The sequence below is a fragment of the Camellia sinensis genome, chromosome 5 (assembly GCF_055761805.1).
Source record: "Camellia sinensis isolate YWXY chromosome 5, ASM5576180v1, whole genome shotgun sequence".
In the NCBI taxonomy this organism is placed as follows: domain Eukaryota; kingdom Viridiplantae; phylum Streptophyta; class Magnoliopsida; order Ericales; family Theaceae; genus Camellia; species Camellia sinensis.
In genome coordinates this window covers 71,898,813-71,914,508 of record NC_138965.1, presented here as the reverse complement: position 1 = coordinate 71,914,508, position 15,696 = coordinate 71,898,813, and positions in this window count along the sequence as shown.

The window sequence follows — 15,696 nt, the reverse complement described above, 5'->3', positions numbered from 1 at the left end:
TCCATTTATCTGTTTATTTATTTCCTTTTCGCTTTATTTATCTTTTACTAGGTCAGTTTTAGCACGATTGCTTCCGACCTAACAGGCATTCCCCAAGCACCTTGGACACGAGGTCGTCGACTCCACCGATCTGAGGATCTAATCGACGGACAGCCAGTGTTCCATTCTCTACCCCCTGTTACAAGAAGGAAGCAAAGGAAGCGCAGTACATCTGAATTGAGAGCACCAGAACAGTGGTATCCCCCACCAGTGGACAGTTGGACTGAGATCCCCCTTGAGACAAATCTGCCAGTAGTTCAGACAAATCGAAGCAGTATGACAACACCGACAGGAGTTGAGGAAATGATGCGCCAGATGCAGGAAACCATGCGGGCTATGCAACAAGATGCCGTCCGCCGAGATGAATTCGCTAAGCAGCAAGCTGAAATTATGACTCAGCAGGCTGAACTGATTACTAGATTGCAACAACAGAGTACAGCATCTGCTTCACACCAGATTCCTCCTCCAGCAGGAGCCCCATTACCTGAGAAGGCTCCTGTTATTCAGGACGTCCCTCCTAACACCCAGAATACCGTACCGGCTGTCCAAATTCTGCAAGAGGACACGAGTCTTCCAACGGGGCCTGTCCCGCCCCCGATTCCACCACAACTGTCCAAAGTCCACACATCCAATCACCCAGACTCTCCATCCGAGGTCGAGGTTGATCAAACAGCTCTGAAATTGAGCAAATTGGAGAAGCTTTTCAAAAAATCCCAAGGGGCTAAGGCTATGCCGGATATCGGAGACGGATATACCGAGGAGGCCGTGACGCTCCCCGATAGATTCAAAATGCCACAAATAGACCGTTTTGACGGGACTGGTGACCCCATGGTCCATATCCGACTGTTTGCGGATGTCTTGCGGCCAATGGGCCTTACACGACAACAGAAGCTCTCATTATTCGGCCGAACCCTGTCGGGTGTGGCCTCCCATTGGTATGCAAGATTATCGGATGAGGTGAAGAAGAATTGGGACGAGATGGCTGAGGCCTTTGTCACACAATATTCGTATAACACTCAGATCGAGATCACGACCCGTGATCTTGAAACAACAAGGCAAGAGCCTAAGGAATCTTTCTCGGACTTTGTGATCCGATGGAGGGCAAAGGCGTCGACGATGACTTTAAGGCCCACTGACAGAGATCAAATCCGGATGATTGTGCGCAATCTCCATCCCAAGTTAATGCAAAGAATGATTGTGGTCCCCTTCCCTACTTTCGCAGATTTACATGATATGGGGGTGCAAATAGAAGATGCTATGAGGCAAGGCCTGTTTGACCAGGACAGAGAACAACCAAGGAGGACCTTTAACCGTAACAACAATGCAGGCCCGAGCGGCGCTGCTAATACAAGAGCCTCGGAAGTTGGCATGGTCACCACTACTCCCCCTCCCCCTCCAAGGCCCATGACTGCCACACCATTCTCCGGCGCGTCCGGAAGTAACTCACAAAATAACCGATTCCAACCCCGGGGCCAAAGAACCTTCACCCAACTATACATGCCCCTGTCCAAGGTTCTGGGAATACTGATCAGGAAAAATCATTTAAAACCCCTGGAACCAAAACCATTACCAAATCCACTCCCCCCCTCATATGACCCGTCAAAATATTGCGCATACCACCAACAACACGGTCATGATACCGACCGATGTTACAGATTACGTCATAAGATCCAAGATCTTATTGACAAACAGGTAATTGCGCCTCCTGATAAACCTAATGTCACAACTAACCCTCTTCCACCACATAACCAACCTCCCCCTCCCAACAGAATTAATTTCATCCAGACTGGGGTCGTGTCTTACGATCCTAGCATCTATATTACCCCCACCCACCTACCCAAGCCGGAGGTGCTCCTCCCCGCTTGCACTGACCTTTTGTGCATGGTGGACGTCTCCAAAACCCAATCGGAGCCGGTGGTGGTGACCATCGAAGACAAGGCAGGGCAGATTTTAGGAGAGAATGAGTCTGTTAAATCTGGGACTGGGCAGAATTTTGCTGAGGGAGCTTATGATCCGAGCAGGCACATCCTATCAACGAGCCGAAGTGGGCTAATTGTAGAATTTCCCGAGACAGGAGAACTGTGCATGATCCGAGAGGATGGATCTAGGCTATGGGCAGATGAGCCGACAACCATAGAGGAGGACTTTGCTAACTTGCAATTTCACGATGATCAGGAGTTAGAGGACGCGTCCATTAACTGGAATGATTATGAGGGATCAGAGGAGGCCACTGGATGGCTTGAAGATCAACCGGATGCAGTGGGGGAAGCCCAACCAGAACAGAGCCCGGCAGGGGCAGAAACATCACTTGTGGCCGGAACGGCCGAAAATCAAGTTGTACCGCCGGAGAGCGCCGGTGTTAAGAATTCCGCTCAGGACATGGGCATTACGGATGTGGGAACTGTTGAACAAACAACTGTACTGACGCAGTTGGAACAAGGAAAGTTTAAGGAAGCTGAGAAAGCCAGAAAGGCGAAGGGCCCTGAGGGGACCGAAAGTGCTGTGTGCACAAAGACAGACAATGCTGCGAGCATTTGGACAGAGAGCACTGAAAGTGCGAGTAGACTGGAGCCGGACAGATGTCTGTTGGCTGCCAGCGGAATGTGGTGGGAAGATGACGATTTGTGTCTTGCCCACACCGATGAAGACTGGGGAAATGGCCAACCAGATGATACTTGGTATCTTGATGAAGTGGACCACATGACAAGAAGTGGGCGGTACTTCAAGCCCCCACACCTAGACCAACCCGAAGCATCTGGGAAAGACAGAGAAGCGGAGAGACAGAAGGAGAAGCAGATTGAGGATGAAGCTGTGCTGAAACAGTTAAAGAAAATACAGGCAGACATCTCCATCTGGGGACTGCTAATGGCATCACGAGTGCACAGAGAAGCTGTCCTATCTGCCATGGACAAGTCGAAACTTTCCATAGACACCACGCCTGAACAGCTGGTTGGGCTGGTTTTTCCGGGAGGAGGTTCCCCGGCATTAACTTTTTCGGACAAAGAGCTACCGCCTGAGGGCGCAAATCATAACAAGCCTCTCTACATCTCTGTGGAATGTAGAGATAAGTGGATACCGGTGGTACTTGTTGATACCGGGTCTGCGATTAATGTCTGCCCAACCAGAACGACATATGCAATCGGGTTAAAACCCGCGGACTTCATCCCAACCACCCAAGTGATCAGGGCATATGACAATACCAGCAGAGAAGTGATGGGGACTGTTAAAATTCAAACTAAGGTTGGTCCAGGACAACACAGCATCGAATTTCATATCCTGGACGTTCCCGCAACCTTTAACTTACTATTGGGGCGACCGTGGTTGCACCAGGTCAAAGCAGTCTCTTCCACCCTACATCAAATGCTGAAATACCCTCACGGGAAAGGGGTGGCGATCGTTTTTGGGAATTCATCAATCCATCCGCCGCCGGAAGTGTCTACACCTGTCTTGGAGATCGAGCACGGCACGGAGGATGTGTTTTTGTCGGGGTTCACTTTGGCCGAGGCTCAAGTGGTGCAGAATGTCATGGCTGCAAATGAGGGCATGTATGTCAGTGCACAATCTATCTACCTCATGAACAAGCTAAAACATACCCCTGGAATGGGATTAGGGAGAAGTGGCCGGAAAGGCGTCTCAGTGTTGGCCGAAGTGCCACACAATCCTCACACCTTTGGACTGGGTTATCTGCCCACCAAAGAGGACTGGTTGAGGAAAGGAAAAGAAATGGCCGGAAGGGCCAGGGCAAAGAAGGCCGGGAAGCCATTTGATTTAATGCACAGGCCCATCTGGGGTACCCTAAACGGACGTTTCGTCCGGGAGGGGAAGATTTTCCATTCTGCGGCTTCCCGGAGCCATGGCTAAACGCGAAGGGGGAGCGCGTGCCTGGTTTTGAAATCTTCTTCGACATACAATTATCTGGGGATGACGTTGCCGAAGCGCAGACAGACCCACCAACTGAGGTTGAGCAATGCGAAACAGTGGATCCTGAGAGCACAGAGCTTGAAATGGGGGTAGCACTGGCGAGTCTACTATCAGATCCTCCGATCAGCCAAGAGTGCTTGGGGGATAACTCTTCGGTTTCTGTGATTGGAGATGAAATAGCTGCGGGCTTTCCAGCGCCGATCTTGGATGCATCTATCGCACCTTCTCTCATCTGGCAATATGAAGAAGGCTTTTTATCTAGCAGTTCCGGGTCAGGTAGTGAGCCGGAATCTGATTCTACCGAATCTTCTGCGTCGGAATCAGATTCCAGCTCGACTGAGTCTGAGTCCGGTATTCCTGGGGGTGATAACCCGGATACCACAGTCCTGTCTAGGTCGTCTTTTTCATTTTCTTTTGAGTCTGTTGTAACAGAGGAATCTGACGGCTTGGAAGTATTTAATGAGAATGATGTGGATGTGGTTTCCGAGTATTTTTATGTGCCTTTGATTTATTGCTTAAATTAGGATTTTCAAAATTTTGATGAAAACAGCGAGGAAGAAATTCCCCCAGTTTTGCAACGATTAATTGATCAAGAGCAGGAAAGATTTGTTAAACCATTAATGGATGAAATCACTACTGTGAATGTTGGTACTGAGAAGGACCCGCGGCTGGTCCAGATCGGGTCCACGTTGTCTTCGGAGGAGCGCAAGCGCTTAGTCGCTTTATTAAAAGATTTTAAAGATGTTTTCGCGTGGTCCTATGAAGACATGCCTGGAATCGATCCTGAGATTGTACAGCACCGGATCCCTCTTGATCCAGAGGCCCGCCCTGTCAAACAGAAACTCAGAAGGATTCGCCCGGACTGGGCCCTCAAGATTAAGGAAGAGGTCACCAAGCAAATTGACGCAGCGTTCCTGCTGGTATCTGAATATCCAACTTGGTTGGCCAACATAGTTCCGGTGCCAAAGAAGGATGGCAGAATTCGGGTCTGTGTAGACTTCAGAGATTTGAACAAGGCCAGTCCGAAGGACGATTTTCCCTTGCCGCACATCGACGAATTAGTAGATTTCACGGCAGGACACGCCTTGCTTTCGTTTATGGATGGTTTCTCAGGCTATAACCAGATAGTGATGGCACCCGAAGACCGGGAGAAGACTGCGTTCACTACCCCGTGGGGGACATATTGTTATAGAGTGATGCCATTCGGGCTGAAGAATGCTGGAGCTACGTATCAACGGGCAGCGACTACAATATTGCATGATATGATCCATAAGGAGGTCGAGGTGTACGTGGACGACATGATTGTCAAGTCCAAAGATAGAGAGGGCCACTACACCGCCTTACAAAAATTCTTTCAACGGATCAAAGAGTTTCGGCTGCGACTGAATCCCCAGAAATGCACGTTTGGTGTTACAGCAGGGAAGATGCTAGGGTTTCTGATTACACAAAGGGGCATCGAGGTCGACCCTTCCAAAATCAAGGCCATCTTAGAAATGCCACCACCAAGGACTGAAAAGGAGGTGCGAGGCTTTCTGGGTAAAGTGCAATTCATAAGGCGGTTTATTTCTAAATTAACCTTGACTTGTGAACCACTTTTTGGTCTCCTGAAGAAAGGAAAGAAATTCCAATGGGACGGCCGATGTCAAGTAGCTTTTGAGCAGATCAAAGAATATCTACAGAACCCACCCGTGTTGTCACCGCCAGAACCTGGGAGACCGTTGATACTGTACCTTTCGGTAACTGAGACTACCATGGGCTGCATGCTCGCGCAGGAGTCAGAAGACAAAGTGGAAAGGGCCATATACTATCTGAGCAAAAAGATGCTGGATTACGAGACCCGCTATACACCGCTGGAGAAGGCTTGTTTGGCCTTGGTATGGGCAACCAGGAAGCTGCGGCACTACCTGTTAGCCCACTCTGTAATGTTGGTTTCGCGTTTGGATCCCATCAAATATCTTTTCGAGAAACCAGCACTTACGGGTAGGCTAGCTCGCTGGCTGCTGTTGCTCTCCGAATTTGATTTAAAATATGTGACGCGCAAGTCAGTAAAAGGCAGAGCGGTAGCGGAGTTCCTTGCCGACCACCCGGTTGAGGGGGATGAAGCGGTTGAGTATCTATTCCCAGATGAAGCCATTCTGCACGTCGAAAATGAAACTTAGACAATGTACTTTGACGGAGCGTCAAACCAGTACGGGTATGGGATAGGGGTGTTGCTGATAGCGCCTGATGATTCCCGTATCCCTTTAGCATTCAAGCTCCGGTTCAAAGTTTCCAACAATGAAGCAGAGTATGAGGCATGTATTGCTGGCCTAGAAGCAGCCCTGGAACTAGGGGCAAGACGAGTGGACGTCATTGGGGACTCGAACCTTGTTGTGTCTCAAGCAAAAGGAGATTGGAAGGTCAAAGAGGAAAGGATGATAATCTACCACCAAACCTTGGATTCGTTAATTCCTCGGTTTGAAAAGCTAAATTTCACCCACCTCATAAGAGAGAACAACAGGTTTGCAGATTCACTAGCAACTCTATCCTCTATGATAGACATCCCGTCCGGAGTCCGGATGCGTCCAGTCATTATTGATCAGAAGTTCGTGCCGGCATACGAGTCGATTTCCACCATAGATGAGGTTCAAGACGGCAACCCCTGGTATTACGACATCTGGAACTTCTTGGAAAAGGAGACATATCCACTAGGGGCAAATGCCAAAGATAAGAGGGCTGTCAGAAGAATGGCTGCTCAGTTCGTTATCTGCGGAGGAAATTTGTACAAAAGGGGCCATCTGGGAATGCATAAGGTCTGTGTAGAAGCTGAAGAGTCAAGACGCCTGATGGAAGCCCTCCATGGGGGGGAGTGCGGTGCACACATGAATGGAGTAATGCTGGCCAGGAAGATCCTCAGACAGGGTTACTACTGGTCAACCATGGAGGAGGATTGTATTAGCTTTGTTCGGCGATGCCACAAATGTCAAATCCATGCAAACCGCATGAACATCCCGCCGTCAAAACTGTACAACATGACTTCACCATGGCCTTTTTCAGTCTGGGGAATTGATGTGATCGGAGCTGTTACCCCGAAGGGGTCAAACGGGCATGAGTTTATCCTGGTAGCGATAGATTATTTTACAAAGTGGGTCGAGGCCCAATCATACGCGGTGTTGAAGGCATTGCATGTCGCAAAGTTCATTAGAAACAACATCATCTGTCGCTACGGGGTGCCAAACGAAATAATTTCAGATAATGGTTCCCACTTCAAGAAAGAAGTGATAGACTTGTTGGAGAAATACAATGTGGCTTTTCATAAGTCATCTACATACAGGCCACAGACCAACGGAGCAGTTGAGGCTGCCAACAAGAATATCAAGCATATACTACAGAAGATGGTGGAAACCTATCGAGATTGGCCAGACAAGCTGCCATTTGCCCTGTGGGGCTACAGGACTTCAATCAGAACTTCTACTGGAGCAACTCCATATTCATTGGTCTATGCAATGGAGGCTGTTCTACCCATTGAGATTGAGGTCCCATCATTATGAGTATTGGCTGAATGCCAGATAGCCGAAGCAGATTGGCAGCAAAGCAGATTCGAAGAACTCATGCTCTTTGATGAAAGAAGACTGAAAGCACTGTACCACATCCAAGGCTATCAACGCAGAATTGCCCGGGCTTTCAACAAGAAAGTTAAGTCCAGGAATCTGAAAGAAGGAGATTTGGTGCTCAAAGACAACCGAGCTCCCATCCACGACCCAAGGGGCAAGTTCAAACCCAATTGGACTGGTCCTTACATCATCAAAGCTATCTGGTCAGGTGGGGCTGTGGTTCTGATGGATCTAGATGGCTTGGAGTTCTCACAACCGATCAATATGGACAAGTTGAAGAAATACTATCCTTGAGAGGCTCGCTAGGCCGAAAACCCGAAAGGGCGACTTAGGCAAGATTCAGAGCACAAAAAATTAGAAAATATAAAAACTGAGCTCGCAAGGTTGAAAACCCGCAAAGGGCGGCCTTGGCAAAAGTTAGAGCGCAAAAGGAGAGTGAAAATACTCGAGCGAACCTAAGCCTGAACTACGTAAGACTTGATTCCCATCTTTGGGATACGTAGGCAGCTTCGTCTTGAAGTTCAGTCATAAACTTTTCCCCGATCAACTTTGTCCATTTCGATCATCTCAGTCATCTTTATCTATCAGCATTTACCGTGATCTCCGGTACAGTGCTTTTCAAACTAGGGGCAACTTTCCGTTGCTTTGGAGTGCCACCTTGTTCTTCAGACTAGGGGCAACTTTCCAGTTGCAGGGATCTAAGGTTGTGCATCTCAGTGACAGATTTTCGGCATGTCCAGTTCTGATCCACATCGAAAATAGTTTTGAAAAGTTTTAATAAAAGTTGACTTTGTTCAAATCAATCTTTTTACGACTTAGACCATTTTTGGACCAAAAGTGGAAAATTTTCAGTACCATAACTTTCAATTTCATTGATTTCAAAATAGAGTTCTCTTGCTCTTGCATTACAATCGAGGTTGCTTATTTTAGTACAGTCATAAAGAAAACTTGAAAATGCTAAATAAGCGATAAATTTGGGGCATAGTTGAATCAAGTATCTCTGTGTCCCCTTCCAGAGCTGGACGGAGCATCTGATGCCAAGCTGGGCCCAAATTGTACCTCCACTTTGAGCCAATCCACGCATTCATCTGACAAAGTGCAACTGAAGGTTGAAGCAGGGGGCCAAAAGCTCTCTAGTCCTCCATGCCGTGGCATATCTCTGGCTGGCCAGCCATTCACTTTTTGCAAAAATGGCCGGCCAGCTCCCCGGGATGGCTAGCAATGCTGTAGTGTGTCTCCTCGGCCCTGTTTTACTCTTCGAAGGAGAACTCCAAGCATTTCCGTGCAACGGGAGAGTCGAAGGCCTTCATTCCGGATGCGTTCCGATGCCCAGATCGTCAGAAGTACACTTTGTTGTTGTTGAGTTTTGCTTATCGAGTTGTTTCATTTTGCTTATCGAGTTGTTTGTCGAGCGGACGTGTTTTGTGTTTTGAGTCATTGCTCTCTGTTTAAGCAATTTTTGTTAAAGTCTTGTTTATTTGCGTTGTTGCATTTTGCTTATCGAGTTGTAAACTTGCTAAAGATTCTGTTATATCTTAGTAAGTTGAGTTGTTTAGATTGTTGCGTCGGTTCACTACCTGATTTGGTGAATACACGACGTACATTTCCTTTCAAATTCATTTTTGTGCGAAATAAATGATGTGATACGATGCTAAAAGTTCAAAATACAAACACCTTTTCAAAAGCTATTTCATTTCATCATGCTTTACAACAAACAAAAGGTACAGGTTTTACAAAAACAAAACTGCCTAACAATGTGCAAAGTGCTACAAACTACTAGTAAAAGAAAAATAAAGCAGGAAATAGCAACATCAAAATCCTCGGGAACGGGAACGAGAAGCACGCCTGGTCCTCTTTTGTGGAACAACCTCCACACCATCATCAGAGTCGGAGCTGTCGTCCTCAGGATCCTCCTCAGCCTCGCCTCTGTTCCCCGAGCCAAAACCGGAGCCTCCCTCCTCGACAGATGTCTCGAACTGACGGTCGGTGGCCTCCTCCTCCTCCTCATCAGACTCCACCTCCACAACATGAGCCCTGCGTCTGCGGACAGGCCCCCCTCGAGCTCCTCGAAAAGGCCTAGATGGCCCGGCTCCTCGGGAAGGCCGAGATGACCCCTCCCCCTGATAAGGCCCAGATGGCCCAGCTCCCCAATGAGGCCCAGGTGGCCTGGTCTGTGGCTGACCGGACCATGAAGGCATCTGAAAACAAAGAGTTCAATTCAAATACATCAGTCCAAATATATACATCAGATGCAGATACAAGCAAAAGCTACGTAAAGTGGGTGCATATAAATACAGTGTACAAGTGAGGTGTGTGTCAGATGTGCTCTACACAAGTAGTCTATCGATGCAGTAGAAATCAGCATGTCATCAGAAGTATGATAAATGCCAAAAAAACTGAAGGGTACCTGAATGCCCGCAACAGACAACTGTGCCTCCCTGCGTAGGACCATGCCCTCGAGTGTGGCCACCAGCCCAACCATCTCCTCCATGTACCCTCGCGATGGCTGCAAAAATGAGTTCATAATCATCAGTGAACAAATGAGTGTCTAAACATCTGAAATGATGAATGACGAAAGTGGAGCATACCGGCGGTGAGTCCGGATCAATGGCGTATCGATCACTGGGCATCGGAGGCTCTAGTGGAATCGGAATCGGAGAGCTAGTCCCATACTGCCACGCCATCAACTCAGTAGGCATATCTGGCCATCCCAGATGAGGATGAATCGACGGGTTCGGAGGAAACGGTCTACTCCCACCTCTAGATGCGCCAGCCCTGCTAGAAGAAGGGATGTCTGTAGCTTGAGCCTGAGCCTGATCCGAGGATGACATACCGGCAGGTCTCATCATCGGAATACGAGCTTCTGTCAATGGAGGCATCAAATATATGTGACGATAGGTGGCGTAGTCCCCCTCCGCAACATATAACAAAGCATCACTGCCCAACATGGCGCCGACTACCTCTGAGTAAGAGAGCCTGTCAGCGGTCCGTATACTAGCTGGAGGTACCGCGGGAACATCCTGAGAAAGATACCCCCGTACCTGGCACAGAAAGCGCTCCCCCAGGAACCAGACTCTGCCGACTGGCCCTTCGAGCAGGACCCTATACCGGGAGATGCCTGATGCTCTGGTATACTGAAGTAGGAGATCATCACCTAGAGGTGCCCAAGGCTGCCAAGTAATCTGCGGATGATAAATGTATAAACCAATCAGAGAACGAGAATATACAGAGCAAGTCAAAGATGAAAATGAAAAGAACTGAAAGTTCTGAAGTACCTCTGAGTGTCGCACAGTGTCGAAGTACTGTCGCAGGCGAACCAGGGTCTCTCGAGGCCTCGCCCGGTGCGGGCCCTCAAATATCAATGAATATGGGGTCACGGGAATCCCCACCACCTCCAGCACTGGGGCTAACGATGGGAAGTATACATAAGCCCATAACTGAGAAGAGCAGTGCAGAATGTAAGTACGAAATGCTGAGAGCAAAATACAGACTGTAAAAGTACGCTGTGTGTGCAATGTACAAGTAATGAAGAGCAGAAATGTAAATCGAGGGGACAGAAAATACCTCCCAAGCTCTCCAGTAGCCGCCAAGCAAATCGCCCTGCCCGCGGGAGGTCGCGCTCATGTAAAAGTAGAGGGTAGCCAGGCCAGCGCCACCCCAATCATATCTACTGACCTGTGATAGGTCGACTAGAGCGCTCAGCAGATATAGCCCAATGGTGTTCCCTCTATCGGCGAACAGGGTAGTCCCGAAGAGGAACATCAGGAAGCCACGAGCATACTGCTCTGTCTCCTCAGGAGTCTCGGGCACCATCTCCGCCCGCCGGAAATGGGAGGAGAACCAAGTATACCTGACTCTCCCTGAAACCCTATCAACAGGTGGGCGAGCCCCCAACAAATACATCCAGGCGGCCTCTCACTCGCCCATATCCTCGTCATAGGGGATGGCCCAACCTCCGACATCAAGGCCGGTCAATACAGCAAAGTCAAAAGGGGTCATGGTCATGTCCCCGGTGGCAGAGAAATGAAAGGAATTGGTGGTGTCCCACCATCTCTCTACCAGAGCTGCCATCAAGGTCCTCCTGGCAGGACAGCGTGACAACCCGACACAGAAGGGCCCAAACCCTGCCAAGTCTACTAAGTCTCTGACGCCCTCCGGGAGCTCGGCATACCAATCCCGCGCCATGGTGGAACCATATCCTCGCACACTGCGGGAACCACCCTGCATTCAGAATGAAGATATGTGTCAATAATGAAATAAATGGGCTGTATACCAATGATAATGAAATGGGCTGTGTGCTAATAAGATGAAATGGGCTGTGTGCCGATGAAGTAAAATAAGCTACATGCAAATCACTATCTACCTGGGCTGCGTGTTCAGAGAATTTGAATTTTTGGGCTGCGTGTTCAACTTTCAGTTAATTTGTGGGCTGCGTGTTCACTATCTACCTGGGCTGCGTGTTCAGAGAATTTTGAATTTTGGGCTGCGTGTTCAACTTTCAGTTAATTTGTGGGCTGCGTGTTCACTATCTACCTGGGCTGCGTGTTCAGAGAATTTGAATTTTGGGCTGCGTGTTCAACTTTCAGTTAATTTGTGGGCTGCGTGTTCACTATCTATCTGGGCTGCGTGTTCAGAGAATTTTGAATTTTTGGGCTGCGTGTTCAACTTTCAGTTAATTTGTGGGCTGCGTGTTCACTATCTACCTGGGCTGCGTGTTCAGAGAATTTTGAATTTTGGGCTGCGTGTTCAACTTTCAGTTAATTTGTGGGCTGCGTGTTCACTATCTACCTGGGCTGCGTGTTCAGAGAATTTGAATTTTGGGCTGCGTGTTCAACTTTCAGTTAATTTGTGGGCTGCGTGTTCACTATCTATCTGGGCTGCGTGTTCAGAGAATTTTGAATTTTTGGGCTGCGTGTTCAACTTTCAGTTAATTTGTGGGCTGCGTGTTCACTATCTACCTGGGCTGCGTGTTCAGAGAATTTGGAATTTTGGGCTGCGTGTTCAACTTTCAGTTAATTTGTGGGCTGCGTGTTCACTATCTACCTGGGCTGCGTGTTCAGAGAATTTGAAGTTTGGGCTGCGTGCTCAACTTCCATTTAAAGTGTGGGCTGTGTGTTCACTTTCGAATTTGGCCTGAGTGTTCGACAAATCAGTGTTTGAGCCATGTGTTTTAATGTGGGCTGTGTGTTCGCAATTTAATGAACCGAGTGTTCGAAAATTCAAGTGTTGAAACTACATGGTCAAGATGTAAGGAAAGTACTATGTCACAAGCTAAATGTTTAAGCATGGCAAGGGTGCGAAATGTAAAAAACAGAAGATGAAGTAAATACCTCTCGGGCCTCGTGAGAGAGATGCTGCTCCGGCTCTCTGAGAAGCAGATCCGCAGGTGCTCTCTCGTCGAAACTGGTAAAATGACGGAAAACGGCACGAGGGAGGACGTGCACTGCCGGACGATACCTCTCAGGCATGAAAGGTCGAGTCCTCGGAGGTAGAGTCGTGGGATCGAAATCATCTCCGGCACCTGGGAAACCCCCGCCGTGAGGAGAATTGCCTGCCATTTCCAAGAATCTGCAAAAGGGAGCAAAAATGAGCGAAATGAGCAAAAATTGGAAAAAGTCAACAAAAGTCAACTCCCGAGAAAATATTCTAAATATTAAGATGAACTTACCTCAAGTGGTGAAAATGCAAAAAGAAGCTCCGAAGCCGGAATTTAATCGCTCCAAAGTGTTTAAAACTAGGTGTTTTTACGAAAACAATTTGCGCGAGGTTTGGGAAAACGCGCGTAAAACTCAAAACTGGAGAGAAAAGTGTTGAAAGAGGCACGAAATGAAGTGGGGTTCGGCTGCCATTTATAGGCCTCAAGCCTTGGTTTGAAAGAGCATCAAAAAGGAGGCAAAAAGACCAAAATGCCCCCCGGAAAAGGGCATGGCCGGCCGGCCTCTAATAATAGCTGGCCAGCCATCTGCTTTTTGCAGAAATGGCCGGCCAGCCATTAGCTTTTGTGGAAAACGGTTGGACACCCCCCCTTGGGAAGATAAGTGGCCGGCCATGCTCCCCACATGCTCACCTAGCTCTCTGCAAATTTTGAGGAAGATCGGAGTTCCCGGGACCTGAAAAAGTTCAAGAAAAGTACACTTCCGGTCGCGAAATTGCTCCGTCGGGACTTCGGTTTCAAGTTCTGACATGTGTCTCATCATCATTCATCAAAATCAAAGTGTATCCTTTTTGAATGAGTTGTAACCTTTCAAGGAAGCAGATCGGAGGCCGTGATCGAGTTACCTTCGCCGAAACACGCGTTTCCGTACTCGTTGTTTCACGACAAATGAGCGCTCTGATTCCTGCTCGTGTTACATTATCTTGCATTCTCATGGGCATACTCACATTGTCATGTACATTTCTTGTTATTTGTATACCTCTGTGTTGGAGCATGCGTTGTCGCGCATGTTCCACTCTTGCATTGCGATGCATACACTCACCAACGCCGCATGTGTCGAAACTTTCGGAATCGCGTTAAATATTTGTTGTTAGCATATTGTACTTGTTGCAATTTCTCTCTTTTGCAGGCACGATGTTGTATGTACGGTTCAATTGAGGCTGGTACGACCAGACGAATCGCGCAGGTATCGTATCTTCTCCGTGTGAGACGTGGCGGGGATTGAATAATCCTCCGCATTCTTAACTGCATGAAATGTAGTTGTTGCTTTGCATTCTTGCTTAAAACTGTTGCATCTATTTGCGAATACTTGCTTCATTACAGCTTGCTACATTTGCACGATCATTGGGTTACCTTTGGTTTCTTGTATATCATTTGCATTTTGCCCCCTGCCTGCGGGCACATCTCTGTTTATCCTGTATGTTTGTCTGAGTCTTCGGCCTTGTCAAAAATGGGTCGTCTCTAGGCTTTGACATTCACTCCCGTCACTTGTGACTTCCGAGTTCTGTCAAAGAGGGGCAACTGTAGACACCCCATTTTTGACCGACCTTAAGACTCAGACGTCACCGATTGAGCGCTTGGTGATGTTGCATAATGTGCTCGTTCAGAAGTTTCAGAGTCGCGGCCGTAAGCCCTGCCTCCGGACTTCCGAACCCTTTTCTGTGCCTTGTCTCGGTTTGCGAACCAGACTCGGTTTTCTCTGTTTCTTTTCCTGAAGGGAGGGAGAGGTCCCGCAGACCATCTCTCAATGTCCCTAGGCTACATATGGTGTCCGTAGGCCATTTTGCCCATTTCGGAGTCCGGTTCCCGGTTTTCGGAGCCGTCAGGCCGTGTGCCTCGGTTCGGGACCGCTTAACCATCTCCTATTGCTCTGATTTTTGGCATACTTCCTATTTGCTCCCTTTTGAGGGACACTGGGGGCTGAGAAACCCACTTCGAGGTCGAATGCCACTTTCGGTGCTTAACAGCCCATTTCCGGGACCCCGAACTGCGTGTTTTGGCTCCGGAACATTCGTTTTGCAACGGTTTTTGCTCATTTTTGGCAGGTACCTCTGTTTTATCCCGAAGAAGGTCACTGAAGGGTGGGAGGCCAGCAATTGTTGCAGCAACCAGTTATCTCTCCTCCCGAGCCTCCCGGCGCCCGTTTTTCGCACTTCCGGGCTAATGTTGAATACCTTAGAGCTAGCGTTGCCAACTTTCAACCACATATCTGTGATCTACACATCTGGGAGGCCCCTAAAAGTTCATGGCCGGCCATTAAGGTCACCTGACCCTTTTGACCCTTTTCTTCCGGGCTAATGTTGAACCCCTTGGACCTTTTTTCTTCAACTTTCAACCACATATCTGTGATCTACACATCTGGGAGGCCACTAAAAGTTCATGGCCGGCCAGTAAGTCAACTTGACCCTTTTGACCCCCTCTTTCCGAGCCATTGTTGAACCCCTTGCGCCCACTTTCTTGGAATTTCAATTACATGGTTGTGTTGTACACACATAGGGCTACCTCCCCAATACCTGGCCGGCCAGAAAAGCTGGTTGACCCTTTTGCCCCCTAGCCGGCCGGCTAGGGGGTGTGGCCGGCCGGCCACCTCCAGCCAAAGTGAGCGGCCGGCCGTGCTCTCCTCACTGTACCCTTTCCAGCTGTGGGGCAATATCCCCCAGATATTTTCTGTATCCGGGGGATATTTTGGGAGAGAGTTTTCCTCTCCAT